Source organism: Eptatretus burgeri, chromosome 3 (assembly GCF_056783735.1).
Source record: "Eptatretus burgeri isolate ZD-2024b chromosome 3, Ebu_testis_v1, whole genome shotgun sequence".
NCBI classification, from domain to species: Eukaryota; Metazoa; Chordata; class Myxini; order Myxiniformes; family Myxinidae; genus Eptatretus; species Eptatretus burgeri.
In genome coordinates, this window is record NC_140963.1 from 140,261,621 (window position 1) to 140,275,210 (window position 13,590).

A 13,590-nucleotide genomic window follows, 5' to 3' on the forward strand; every position below is an offset into this window, starting at 1 on the left:
ACTACCTCCATAAATTCAGATTTGTACAGGATTTCTTAGTGGGACAAATGCAACCAAATTAAGCTTAATGCTTCTTAAACTGAATTTCTTCCTATTTCTCTGTCCAAAACTCTTCTCAACTTTGCATTGCCTTTGAAGGCTCAACAATTTTACCATTTGATACAGTAAACATACTAGGTATTGCTATAATATCAAATCTATCTTGGAAACCCACATTGTACAAATAGCGAAGTCTGCCTCGAAGAAACTGGGAATCCTGTTCAGATATCGAAGATTCTTTTTGCCTGAACAGTTTCTCCGATTATATAGCGGTTTGATTTGTCCTTTTATAGAGGACTGATCTCATATCTGTGGAGGTTCTAGCTCCACATATTGTTGCAGACTCTGAGTTCGATGCTCGCCACGAGGGGAAGCACTCGGGTTCCTCTCAAACACCCGGTCCTGAGGCCACCGGGCACAGATAACTGCACGCACCGGCAGGTTGCTGAGCAACCATGAACGCCGATTGGCACTGCCAATCTGGGCAGGGTTACTCTACTTTACATGATACCTTACTTGTGGACAGCCGAGTCAATTGGCGTCTCGTGCCCTCAGTGCACACCCAGATAACTGCCGAGCAATGCATTGAGTGTGTGCTGGCCAACGAGAGCAGATTTGGTGGGGGCAGAACTTCCTGGCTAATCTAATGTGCAGACCATGCTGCACCATTGAAGGAATAGATGAAACAGGCTGGGTTCATTCATAACATAAGCAATTTATTATGAGCGAGGGTGAGGAAAGATCATGTGGCACAGAAAAGGGTTTTATTCAAAAAATGTACAGCAGGGGAAAGCCAGGATTTGTGGGTACAGCAAAAGGAATGAAATTATTTTTTCCAAAAAGAAAGATATGGAGCAGAGCTAACCCGATGTGAAGCACTTCGACAAGTTTGTATTATGCAACACATCACAGTTGCCAGCAGGCACACACCCGAGGAAATTAGAAATAGCCAGAAAGAAGCAGTTGAGGTGTAAGTGATCTCGTTGTATCTGGCATGGTCGACGGACCTGCGCAACCCGATCACTTAGGAGAGTGGAGGAGTGAAGGAAAGTTGGGTGCCTACAGTGTGTGAGTGGGAAGTGCAAAATGTGATGTAGAAGACGTGTGCATCAGTATGCTCTTTCAGTGATGCCTCTGCAGGGGACGAGACAGATGGGAGAGAAAGATCCATGAGAGATAGCTTAATGGGGTGTGTAAGAGAGTCTGCAAATGTCTTATTAATGATGACTGTGGAAAGCCGATGACCCGGCAACAACTCGGCGCTGCTCGCCTGCCTCGTTATTGTGTTGCCCTCTCAGCTCAGCTCTCATTTGGCAAGACTGGTAGATGATGACTCGGAAAAGACTCTGGACCCAAAAGCCAAAGCACGAAAGATGAAAAGACCCTGATTCGCTCTCTTTTTTCAAAGACTCTGGACAAAGAAGAAGCCAGAACTCTGATTGATAGATGCTGTAGGCATTTCCGCGCGTCCCCAAAGGGTGGAGGAGCTCCTTGAGAGCCAACAGCCACCCATATCTAGTACCCAACTGCGTCTGCTGATGTCTTGCTGCAGCTCAGTTACTTTTTTTGGAGGTTGGTCGCAGGATTTGCATTCTGGCCACTATAAAACACATCATTGCACAAAACCCAAAAATGCAAAGAAAACTGAAAACCCACTCCGTGGGTTTGCTGTGCTGCTACCCTTTGTGGGGAAGCTCATCGGATGACGGGATTGGGGCAAAGCCTTCAGGACCCCCATTCCTTGATGGGAGGAAAAGCACAAGGTAAACATCCTGGGTCAGACTGCGGTGGTGTGTGGTGGAGTGGTGCTGAGGAGTCGTCCACCAGACGGCAGTCTCCTTGGGTTAACCTGAGGTGGTCCCTTCGGCTGGGTGCCTGTAATGTCCTAACCCGAAGGGAGGATGATTACCTGTCTCTGTTATCATCTGAGCTCAAGCATTTCAAGCAGTCATACAGCACTCTCTGAGGTTCCGAGACCGGAGAGTGACGAGATCATGGCGGGTGGTGACACCTACTCTTGGTCTGGTCGCTCTGATGGTTACCATGTTCAAGGAGTTGCTGTAGCTGTGTCCAATAAGCTGATTCCAATGATAATTAAGGTAACACCAGCCAACAAGCATATGATGAGATGAAGGATTCGTCACTCCTTGGGTGTCGTTTCACTGGCCTCTGTATATGCTACAGCTGAGGCGAGTGATCTCATCGTGAAGGACACATTCTATGCTGCGCTCGATTCTGTGGTTGATCACTGCCCCAGGCGAAATACTCTTCTCATCTTGGGGGATTTCAATGCATCGATTGGAACTTATAGGGATGTTTGAGACGTGTGTTGGTCCCCATGGGTCTGGAACTGTGAACCTGAATAGCACGAAGTTCCTTGACTTTGCAAGAAGTCATGGACTTAGTTCATTGTTTCGGCACTCACAGGCTCATTGCTGGACTTGGTATTCCAATGCTGGTGGTGTGACAAAGGAGATTGACCATGTGCTCGTTGATTGTCATTGCAGGGTCTACCGGAGTGCTAAGTTCTTCAATACCAACCACAGGCTTGTTGTAGCAACTCTGAAGTTGCAGCTTAAATCCAAGAGAATGGTACCATCCCAACCTCGGCTGGATGTTGGCAATGTCAAGGATGTGAGGGTCGCTGTGGAGTTTGCAAACAGGCTAAATGGGGAATTGGGGGGGGGGGGTGGGTCTGGTGCTTTGGGGAATCCTGAAGAGTTGTGCAGTGCCTTCAAGACCACCATCCTTGATGTTGCCGGTGGATGTCTTGGAACTCACCGAAGGGCGAATAATGATTTTGTCTCAAGGGACACTGGATATCATTGAGCAGAGTCGCTGGGCCAGGCTGGATGGCAGAGCTGAGCTGTTCAGGGAGCTGAGGTGTAAAACTTAACGTGCACTAAGGGTGGACAAGGATGCCTATGTGCAAGGAATCTGTGAGGGGGTAGAGCATCACTTGTGGTCAAGTAATTCTTGTCATGCTTTCAGGGAATTTGCACATTGCATTCCTCCAAGCCTGTCCCTCGTTGTTCTGGAGTTAGAGCAGAGGGTGGTAGGCTCTTGACTGAGGAGTCCAAAGTGAAGGCCTGCTGGGCCAGTTTCTTTGAGTGGCTGTACCAGGCTGACCCACAAGCTTTTGAGTTGGATGTCAGGAGTGTTACTATCCCTATTGCTGATCCTCCAATCAAGTGTGATCCACCTTCGTTTGTAGAAACACAGGCTGCGGTGAACCAGTTGAAATGGGGTAAAGCTCCTGTGATCTGGGGCATCCATGCTGACCTTCTCAAAGCTGGTGGAAATGCTGCACATAAGTCGTTGCATGCAGTTCTATGCTCTGCCTGGAACACAGGCATTATCCCAACTGACTGGAAGAGGGGCCTTGTTGTCCCTCTCTGGAAAGAGAAGGGTGCTCACCAGGACTGCAACAACGACTGAGGAATGATGCTGCTCTCAGTGCCAGGCAAGGTCTTCGCTGGAATAATTCTTGAAAGGGTTCGCCACCATCTGTTTGAGCACCAGCGCCCAGAGCAGTCGGGCTTTACACCAAAGAGGTAAATGATTGACCGTATCCTTGCCCTTCGGGTCATCACCAAACACAGTCGAGAGTTTGGGCTGTGGCTTCTTGCATCCTACGTTGATCTCTGCAAAGCATTTGATTCAGTGATTCCTGATGCCCTTTGGAAGTTTCTTGGTTTACGTTGGGTGCCACTAATACTGATCAATGTGATGTCTGATCTATACTCTGGGACTGGGAGTGCTGTGAGATGTGGTGATACCATCTCTGACTTGTTTCCATTCGTTGCTGGAGTTTGTCAGGGGTGTGTACTGGCCCCCACACTTTTCAGCACTTGTATGGACTGGATTCTGGGGGGGGGGGGGATGTCTGAGAGATCAAGCTGCGGTGCATCATTTGGGAATGTCAAGATCTCTGACGTTGATTTCGCAGATGATGCAGTCATCATTGCGGAGACTTTAGATATCCTTTTGGGGGCCCTCGAGGTGCTGAATGAGGAGTCGGAGCCGTGGGGATTATGGGTTTCTTGGGTGACACACTAAGATCCAGGCATTCAACGACATCTTCGATGCTGCTATCTTGTCTGTTCCTGTTTGTTGTGAGGATGAGGATGATGATGATGTCACAGAGATTCACTTTCCTTGGCAGTGATATTCATGTCTATGCATGTTGAGACAAAGATGGCGATCAACGTCTGGGTTCGTCCTGGAGAGTTATGGATTCACTGGATCATGCGGTGTGGTGCTGTCAGTACCTGTGCAGGTGGATGAAAGTCCGAGTCTTCAGGTCCTTGGTGCTTCCAGTCTTGCTCTATGGATGTGAGATTTGCACTCTGACCAGGGATCGGAGACGGAGACTTAATTCCTTTGGTACCAGGTCTCTTCTGAGAATCCTAGGCTATCGCTGGTCGGGCTTTTTGTCCAACGAGCGGTTGCTGAGAGAGACTCAAATGAGATTTGTTTCCTGCGTAGTCTGTGAGCGTCAGCTGCGACTGTATGGATATGTGGCTCGTTTTCCTGACGCTGATCCTGCTCACCGGATTCTCTCAGCGAGGGAGCCTCGTGAGTGGAGGAGGCCAATGGGCTGATCACATACCTCGTGGTTGCAGCAGGTTGATCAGCATCTCAAGGAGATGGGGATGGGCCAGGCATCTGCCTGGGGGATGGCCAGACGGAGGCCCCTTGAGCACCGTTGGAAAGTGGACGTCACGACGTGCTGCTCCGGTGCATGCTCCCATACCTGACCCATTGGTGCACAGATGCCACCCCGAGAAGTAGCCCCGACAGACTCCAGAGCCAAAAATGGCCTCAGTCACTCCCAGATTCAGCCACACAACAGAACTCCTTGATTCCTATGTGGTGTGGGTTTTTGGGAGTGCTCTCCAGCCAGTAACGTGTGCTGGACTCCACCTAAATGCTGTTGGTTCGTGGAGCACCAGAGCTACCTTGTCATCGCCGAATGAATCCCATCGCACATTTACGCATCGAGGAACACACCGATGTGTTCTGGCTCGCAGGCACCCGCTATGTCCTCCATTCCCCGGCATCCCCAATGACTGCCGTGAGCGTCCAGGGAGCTGATGGTCGTTGCGGCGGTTATAGTGAGGTTGGGGAAGCGCTTTGGCATCTGTGGGAAAGTTGTTGAGGCAATTGTGGTGATGAGTTTGATGTGGTTGGTCACGGTGGTATTTAGGGTGAAGAGGTTGGGTGTTGGTTGTTGTGGGGAGTTTTTAAAAGACGTTGTAGTGATTATGGTAAGCATTGTATCATCTTGGTGAGGGTCTGTGGTTAGGCGTCGGCTGGTTAATAATGCGCCATTTGAACGGGGAAACAACACGCATATGCAAATGAGGCTGCGGTGATATTCGTTATTTCTGCTCCGCAGGTAAAGTCACTGATCTGCCAAGCATGCATGGCAGGGTTCTTGTGTGAAATATATTGAATGGAATAAAATGAGTGAAAGAATAGGGAGATTGAAGACCTAATTCAAAGCCCTACACAACGCATCTTGTCCCATTGAGCCACGAGACATATTGAAGGGCTAACAGAATGAATACTAATGAGATAACTGTCTCTGGATCGCTATATGTTGGGTGCCATTGCCTTGGAGGAGTGCCGGCTTCGAAGAACCTCAAGAATATTTACTTGACATGAGTCGAGTCTGAAGCAAACCGACTTATCAACTCTCTCAATCTGACCTCAAAGTTCAACCTGCTTGAATTGCACTCTAATGTTGGCTCTTTCCCTTTTCTATCGTTATTACAATGGTTTCTGTTTCCGAGACTTGGCTGCTTGTATACCTCTGCCATTAGCTAAACAACGAAATACTCAGCAAGCCACGATGTCATGCGATTATTCTGTGGTTGTTGACTCAAGGATGGGTCATGATGATGTTTGTTTCTTTCCCTTCACATGCCGTGTGGTTGCAGCAGGTTGATCAGCATCTCAAGGAGATGGGGATGGGCCAGGCATCTCGAATTCTTCAGGCATCTAAGCTCGAATTCTTATACCTTCTCATGTCTTTCCTCTCAGTTGTTATCTTCCCCTTTTCAAAGGGCAAGTTTTCAAGTTCCTCAAGACCTCTTAGATTAATTTTCCTCATCTTCACGTCTCTATTTCATTGGTCCTTTTATTACTTGCAAAATCGAAGATTTTTCAAGTATATTAGTCTGTCAATTTTGTTATTCTGTCTCTGTCTGTCTGTCTGTCTGTCTGTCTGTCGCCGACAGGTCAAAATTTTAAACCGACCTTCATGAAACTTCACCACATGGGACAGTTTGTCGTAAGGAAGAAGGCTATTCTTTTTGAAGTCAAAAGGTCAACATAGACCAAAGGTCAACAACTAAGGTGTTATTTCTAAAATCATCAATTTTCATCCGATTGACCTGAAATTTGAAGAGGATTTGCATATTTGGTCATTGAATTTAACCACCAATTATTTTTGAGGTCAAATTTATTTTATGGATTTTGCTAGTGCAGTGTTCTGTACGTACGCTCTGCACGTGCTCAACACGACGTCTTCTTGTTTGTTTCATTCAAGGCTTGGCCTCTGAGGATCATACAGTCCGTGACTGGAGCCTTTAACTTAAAATAAATAAGTAATCTGGTAATAAAACTTTTGTTTGTAAAAACTTCAGTTTTTGTTCGCTTTACATAAGCTGTTACATTTACAAAACACAATTCCTGACTGATAGGTTATCAATATGGAACTATGGATTTCTAATCGGACAATTAAACATGAAAAAGATTCAGCATGGTTAGTGTTTGTACCAGGATGAAACATTATTTTCTACGGTTGAATTTGTATCGTTTAAAACGTTTATAAAGACATTATTTATATTCTGGGGAAAGGGCTGTTGACAAATTTTAACTTGTTTTTTTTTCTCCTCTTCAGTATTGAAGTTCAAACACCAATAAATGGAAACTTCTCTTAAACAGTTAGTATGTCTGATTGACTATGTCAACTCAGGAAAGGATTCATTAATTATTTTACAATAATTATTGTTTGAAGAACTGTTGGCATCTCTAATACCGATCGTGTGCTGCCTTTTTGGCTGCTGGTTGCATCATTGGTTAGAGGCGTGGCTATGCCGCTGATGCAGTGCCCCTATTACCAGTACATTGGTGCTCATTTCGCCGACCTCAGAAGGATGACAGGTTGAGTCAACCCCTTGGTGTTAATTCAGCGGAAAAACGGAACTCGAACTCAAGACCCTAGGATCCCAAGCCACCACCTTAACTGTTAAGCCAACGCCAGGCTTGGCATCTCAAGTAATCAACTGTATTGAGGTTAAACTGGCCTGGAAAATGCAAAACATTGTCTGACAATGACATGGAATTTTAGATATGCCAATTTTTGCGAACCCTACTTTTGATGCAGCTGGAAACAGTCAGTCAGTCACCTTGGTGTTTCTCAGGCAGGACGAGGCATCGGTGTGTGTGCCGTCCCTCGGATGGGTGTCAAATGGCCGTCGTGTCTGCCAACATTAGTTTGTGGACGTTAAAGATCTCATGGAATCCTTCGCGAGGAGGTGAGTTATCGCTGGCACCACGCGCAAATTACAAATTCCTACGTGAATGTGTTGGGCACAGCTGGGCCTCTGCATCAGCAGCACAACTGGGCCTCAGTAATGATGCAACCAGTTGTCTGAATTCAAAATTTAATCCAAGTCCAAAATACGTTTGCTGACAGCAGCAGCTAAGGGGTTGGATCAGATATTTACCCTGCACGTGAAGCGAATCGTGGGGTTAAGCAATTTGTGCACTCCGTCTGTCTACAGACGTCGGTCTAATCGAGGTGCGATTTAATTTCAATGATATTTTATATTTTGAACACTCGAACATGAATCAGAGCATGACCCTGCAGTTAAGCAGTACTTTGGCTCCGAATATGGCAAATTGTATGGAATCTCGTCCCGATTACGCATGCATAGAGAGGAGTAAGGTAGTTTGTCTGTCTGTCTGTCTGTCTGTCTGTCTGTCTAGCAATCAAACAATTGAAAATCATTCCAAACAGGAAACTTAATGGGATATGATGAAAGACACAAACCGGCATTAAGTACGAATTTAGCATGTTAAACAAGAGCAAGAATTGCTTGGCAATGCATGTCCCCTACCGGTCCCAATGAACGTAAGGGAGATAAAAATTTGTTTGCATTTCACGACACTCGAGCCGAAACCGGAACTAAAGCGAAGAAGAAGAAGAAGAAGAAGAAACTCTCCAACCCACCATGTTTCGTTCGTTTCTCGGCTTTGCCAATATCATTAAAATAAAAATCCAATGTACATACACGAAGCAAAAAAATGCGTACAGCTTTCGGGGATGTTCATGTATAATACATTGTGGTTATATACCTGGGATAATTCCAACTGCACTGGCCATGGACTAACACCCATGCATGAGGCCTCAGGCCTGCCAATCCGTGCTGCTTCATGCAGTGGTGGTGCATGATTTTTATTGGGGTGGAGTCAGGTCAGCTGTCCAGCTATTGGGTGTGAAGCACTCGGATGGAATCAGGGTAGCTGAACACTGACCTGTGTACACTATAATATGATATTTTCTAAATCTAAAAAGGGCATAACTGTGAAAAATTGATGAAACGCCCTCAAACTGGAACTTTTTGTGAAAATTGTCATAATAAAGCCATGTGTCAAGATTCAGTTGAATATATTAAAGGGTATGGGGAAAAAAGTGGAAAACCACAGGTGGGACGGACAGACGGAGAGCAAACCTATAGTCCCCTCCGGTGAAGCCGGTCGGGGAGTAAATAAGGTGGTGTAAAGAGCTGTCATTGGTGGTGAAAGTCTGAAAAAAAAATTGTATTTGTTTTTTCAATTGTACCTCCACATCAGTGGTTTTCAACCTTTTTTTTTTAGTGGCGACCCAATTTCAGAACTTCTCTACATCGCGCGACCCAAAAGATTCAAAACCCAATTCATAATATATAAGATAATCTTTCATAAGACACAAGAACATTTAATGTTTACTTCATTCACCATCGTCATGTTTTCATAGACGAGTAAACGGAGAATAGCCGACAGTATCCAAATAGTACAGTTGAATGTTTCAGAAGTTTAGTCCAAATGACATTTAGATATATCAGTGAGAAGGATGAGCCTGTTTTTCAGAAACCAACTTCTCTATTCGTGGAGAAGTAGATGACAATGCCAGGATCATATCATGCTCCATTTTTAGGCGATTTCTGTTCTTTGTTTTAATCACCACCATGGTGGAGAACGACTGCTCACAAAAGTATGATGAAGGATATGGCATGAGAACCTAATGGCGCGCGGTGACGGTCGGATACGACGGCAGCATTTTGCACGAGAATGTCGACAACAAATTCGTCCGCGCAAGAGCCTGCGCTCCTGAATCCTGCTGGAGCTGTACAAGCTCTTCCTGTGCTGTATCATCTTCATCAGCAATCGAGTCCAGTGGAACCGCGAAAGGGTCCCGAACCACAGAAAAGGACTGCACATCCAGCTCAGGGAAATAGTACTCAAACTGTTCAATGGGCGACCGAAGGTGACGTGCTATCTCCCCTGAAAGACTGTCGAGCTCAGTATCATCGAACTGGCAGGTCGTTAGATACTCCACCAGACGGAGGAAAAGGCTGAAGCGCTCAACAGCTGCTTTGTCTGCCAGTAATTTTAGAGTCGCCAGAAATCCGCTCATTTTGTCGTAAAAAATCATGAGGTTTGCGTCTTTGCCTTGGAGGGAGTGGTTGAGGACATTGAGACGTTCAAAGATGTCAATGAGATAGCACAGTTCTGAGAGCCAAGAGTCCGACTCGAGCAACGCTACCCATGCCGTTTTCCCTTGTGTGCGTAGGAACTCCTTCAGTTCATCTTTGAGCTCGTAAACGCGCAGAAGAAGGTTTCCTCAAGAGAACCATCTAACTGGAGTGTAGAATAGTAAATTCTTATGGTCGGCGTCCATCTCCTGGCAGAATAGCCTAGTGTTGAGGGCGCTCGATTTGATGTGATTCACCATTTTTACGACTTCTGAGAGCACGCTCTGCAAGGTTTCTGGCAAAGTACGAGAGGCGAGCGCTTCTCTGTGAATCATGCAGTGTACCATGGAGGTCTGAGGAGCCACCTCAAGCAATTCGGCCTTGAATCCAGAACGCACTCCAAACATTGCTGGTGCACCGTCTGTTGTAGAACCGAACAACTTTCCGAAGTCCAGATCATGGTCACGATAAAACTGCTCTATTTCCCAAAAAATGTCCTCTCCTTTGGTGGTGGCCTCCAATGGTTTGATGAGCAGAGGCTCATCGACAAAGTTATCAGCCTTGATGAAGCGGACCCAGATGATGAGTTGCGCGTACGATGCGATATCAGTGGACTCGTCCAACTGTATGGCATGCCACGGCGATTCCTTGATTTTCGTTACGACTTGAGCCATTACGTCCAGACTCATATCTTCAATTCTGCGTTGGATGGTGTTGTCAGAGAGGGGTATAACTGCCAGTTTCTTCGCTGCTTCCTCCCCAACCATCAGAGATACCATGTCCTTTGCACATGGCAGCACGAGTTCTTCCGCAATGGAGTGAGGCTTTTTAGTCTTGGCAACATGGAGCGACACTCGATACGAGGCCTCTAATGCCTGAGAATTGGTCTGATTGCATGTACCCTCTCTGTCAAGACGCGTATTCTTGAGTGCAAGAAGTTTCCTCTCAAAGAACACGCTCTCCTTATCCTGATAAGGCGCATGTTTTGTCATCAAATGCCTCTGCAACTTATTTTGTTTCATAGACTCCGTCGAAAGCACTTCGAAACAAATCACACACTGAGGCCTCTGTGCCCCACTTTTATCCACCACGTAGTAAAATCCAAGGTGCAGAAATTTATCCTGGTAAGAACGTTCTCGAGATTTGCTGGTGGCCGGTGCTGCCATCACAAATAAGGTCTCGAGTCGTACGTGGAGACGTGAATAGACGTTAATGATAGAGTCAGAGTCTGAGTCTGAGAGGCCGTGGATCAAACCACTAATTTCCCACCAAAATGAACCGCCCTTCAGCGAGCCCGCACATCGGCTGGATCCCATTCCAAGCATCATGTTGCGCCGGTTCCCATACTTTGAACGAACCATTTATATTACATCCCATAAAAGCGAACACCGATCGAAAATAGGAATTTTTCTTTTTCGCTGCAAGCAGACACCCGTGACCCCACGAAATTTGCTTGGCGACCCCACTTGGGGTCGTGCCCCCGGGTTTGAAAAAAACCAAGCTCTACATGAACACGAGAACACAAATCTCCTTCCTTCCACTTTCAAAAACCTACAGTTTAGCGGTACTGCACTGGGACAAATTTTTACGCCACCTCGACCAATCAAATTTGCCGCTCGCTCGTTCAGTATTGGCGAATATCGAGATTCAGACAAAATCGCACCTCAGAGGAAATGTCGATTAGATCGTGGTTGGAAATGCAAAGCAAAAGTTCAAAAATCCCTTCCCATGTCCTTTTTCTCAAAACTGCGTGGGGTAAGGTGTTCTACGAACTTTAATTAATACGTGATATTTCTCTGGATAATGGTTGTTTATATTTTAACCGTGTGATAAGTCTCTGTAAGTTACCTCAAATGGTTTTCCAACAGAGCTGTAGCAGAAGAAGAGATGGGACTCTGAATTGCTTCTTCACTCTGACTTTGCATCGCCGGCACAGTGGCTACAACTCTGGATCTTCCTCCACCAGATCTCACGTGACGTTCATATGACCCGTAACATTTCTGCTCTCGTATCGCTGTCTGTTTGTTTTTCTTTTGTCTCATTTTATTTTCCTCTTCCATTGTCACCCCCTCCCTCCCCCCCCCCCCCGCACCCCACCTCCCCAATCTTTCTCTTGTTTATGGGCTGAATTCTCATTCGTGTTCACACTTCTATGTCCCTTCCCTCCTTTTGGCTGAAACCTTTATATCTTTCTTCACTGCTTCCACCTTATTGAGTACTACTGTATTTTTAATCCTTGCTCCCACCCCCCCCCCCACCCCCTTGCCCCCCTACCCTGGTAAAATGGTTTGAAACACCTTCCTCAGTCATATCCTGGCCTCCTGTCAGCTTTGAAAATTGTTTTGTTAAACCTTTTACCTTTGTCTTGGCGATCTGTCCTGTGCTGAGCACTTATCGAGTCAAAACACTGTCGTGACGTCATTGCTGTTAATCTCCTGCACATTGGAATCGGTATGTTTGCCGAGTGCGACGATGGGGGTAAAGTCTTTGCACAAATGTTTCTTATTTATGTATGTTTTATTTATTTCACAGCCTGAAGTTGTTTGTTGCAAATGTTTTTCATAGCTGGAAACCTCATGACATATTCACAAAATAATGATTGTAATCTTTTCAAATGCTGTAATTTGCTGTAAAGCTGGAAGGGCTGGAAAGGGAAGATAACATTCGTCGAAAAAGATTGTGATGGGGGTGGAATGGATTTTCCTTGTAGAAGTTTAAAAGAATGTGAACTTCACATTTTTATTTTGTAGCTGGGCAAAGCAGCTGTGCATGTAAGAGTTATCATTAACAGTTGTGCTGCATGCTTGATTTTTCTCATGATCAACAACTTGGGTATTGTCATGATGAGATTGATTTTTCTCCCATGGAATCCACAGCTAATAGTGCGGCGGTGGTAAGGCAAGGCACACGACGTGCCGAGGCAAAGGCAGTGGAAGGGAAGTGTGAAATTTAACTTTTCATACTCGAAGGCACGGAATGGTTTACACAGTGGTTCTGTCCGAGCCGGAACAGACGTTTTGAGATCTTGAAGATTGATGTGTCGTACTTGGCATCTCACACCTTCAAGGAAAAGGCACAATTTGGTTTGAGCGTGGGCTCGGGCAGACTTTAACAGCATGCAAATTAGCACTTAAAGTAGTATTTGCAAAGCTGCTTTTCTTACACTATAGATGCTCAATCTGCAATGATCTTGTGGAATGTTGATTGAATGGTTGGCACTGGCCTGAACATGTTGCTGCCTGGTTTTGTCATTGTTATACAATAAACAGATTGCCATTAAATAAACTTTACTTCACCATTACACGATAATTAAAGGAGAGCTGGAATGCAAAACAGGTCGTGATTGTTGAGGCTTGTGTGGATCTGTGTAAGCGGACAGGTAACACAACGGGATGAGGTATGCAAACCGCCGTGGGTAGCGAGGGGAAGCTCATGTTACAGGGGTTAACCTTTCATCCGAGCAAAAGAGGGTACTCGTTAATAGATTAGCACAACCCTTTGGAAGTGGAATCATGTCGGAAGACTTTGAGGATGAACATTGAACAAGTGTGCCAGATGTGTGAAGAATAAAGACAGCACTTCCTGATAAGTTTGTTTGTTTGCTTTTTCACTCAAATGTATTGCCTTTGGTTTTGGATGTAACAGCATCAAGAAGGGCCTAATGGGGATGAAACCTAATGGAGTGCCATTAAATGTTTTGTCCACTGTGAAGATCTTGTCAGCTTTGAGAAAGGGTTTGGCACCTCAAGATCCTCTATCTCTACCTTGCTCATCACATAATCTGTTTGCTTTTAATTTTGGT

General features: G+C 45.7%; 1 protein-coding gene across 3 annotated transcripts in view; it reads left to right on the forward strand.

The window, feature by feature from the left end:
• The window catches only part of LOC147031140 (sodium channel regulatory subunit beta-3-like), an 82,979-nt gene extending 69,602 nt beyond the window's left edge, over nucleotides 1-13,377 (forward strand). For 2 of the 3 annotated variants that reach the window (XM_085875928.1, XM_085875926.1), the window contains one exon: nucleotides 11,657-13,377. The gene's annotated coding sequence lies outside the window, so the exon portion shown is untranslated. Of the gene's footprint in view, nucleotides 1-6,949; nucleotides 6,968-11,656 lie in introns of those variants that run through there. The other variant, XM_085875927.1, reaches the window with a different exon arrangement.
• The last annotated feature ends 213 nt before the right edge of the window (nucleotides 13,378-13,590 follow it).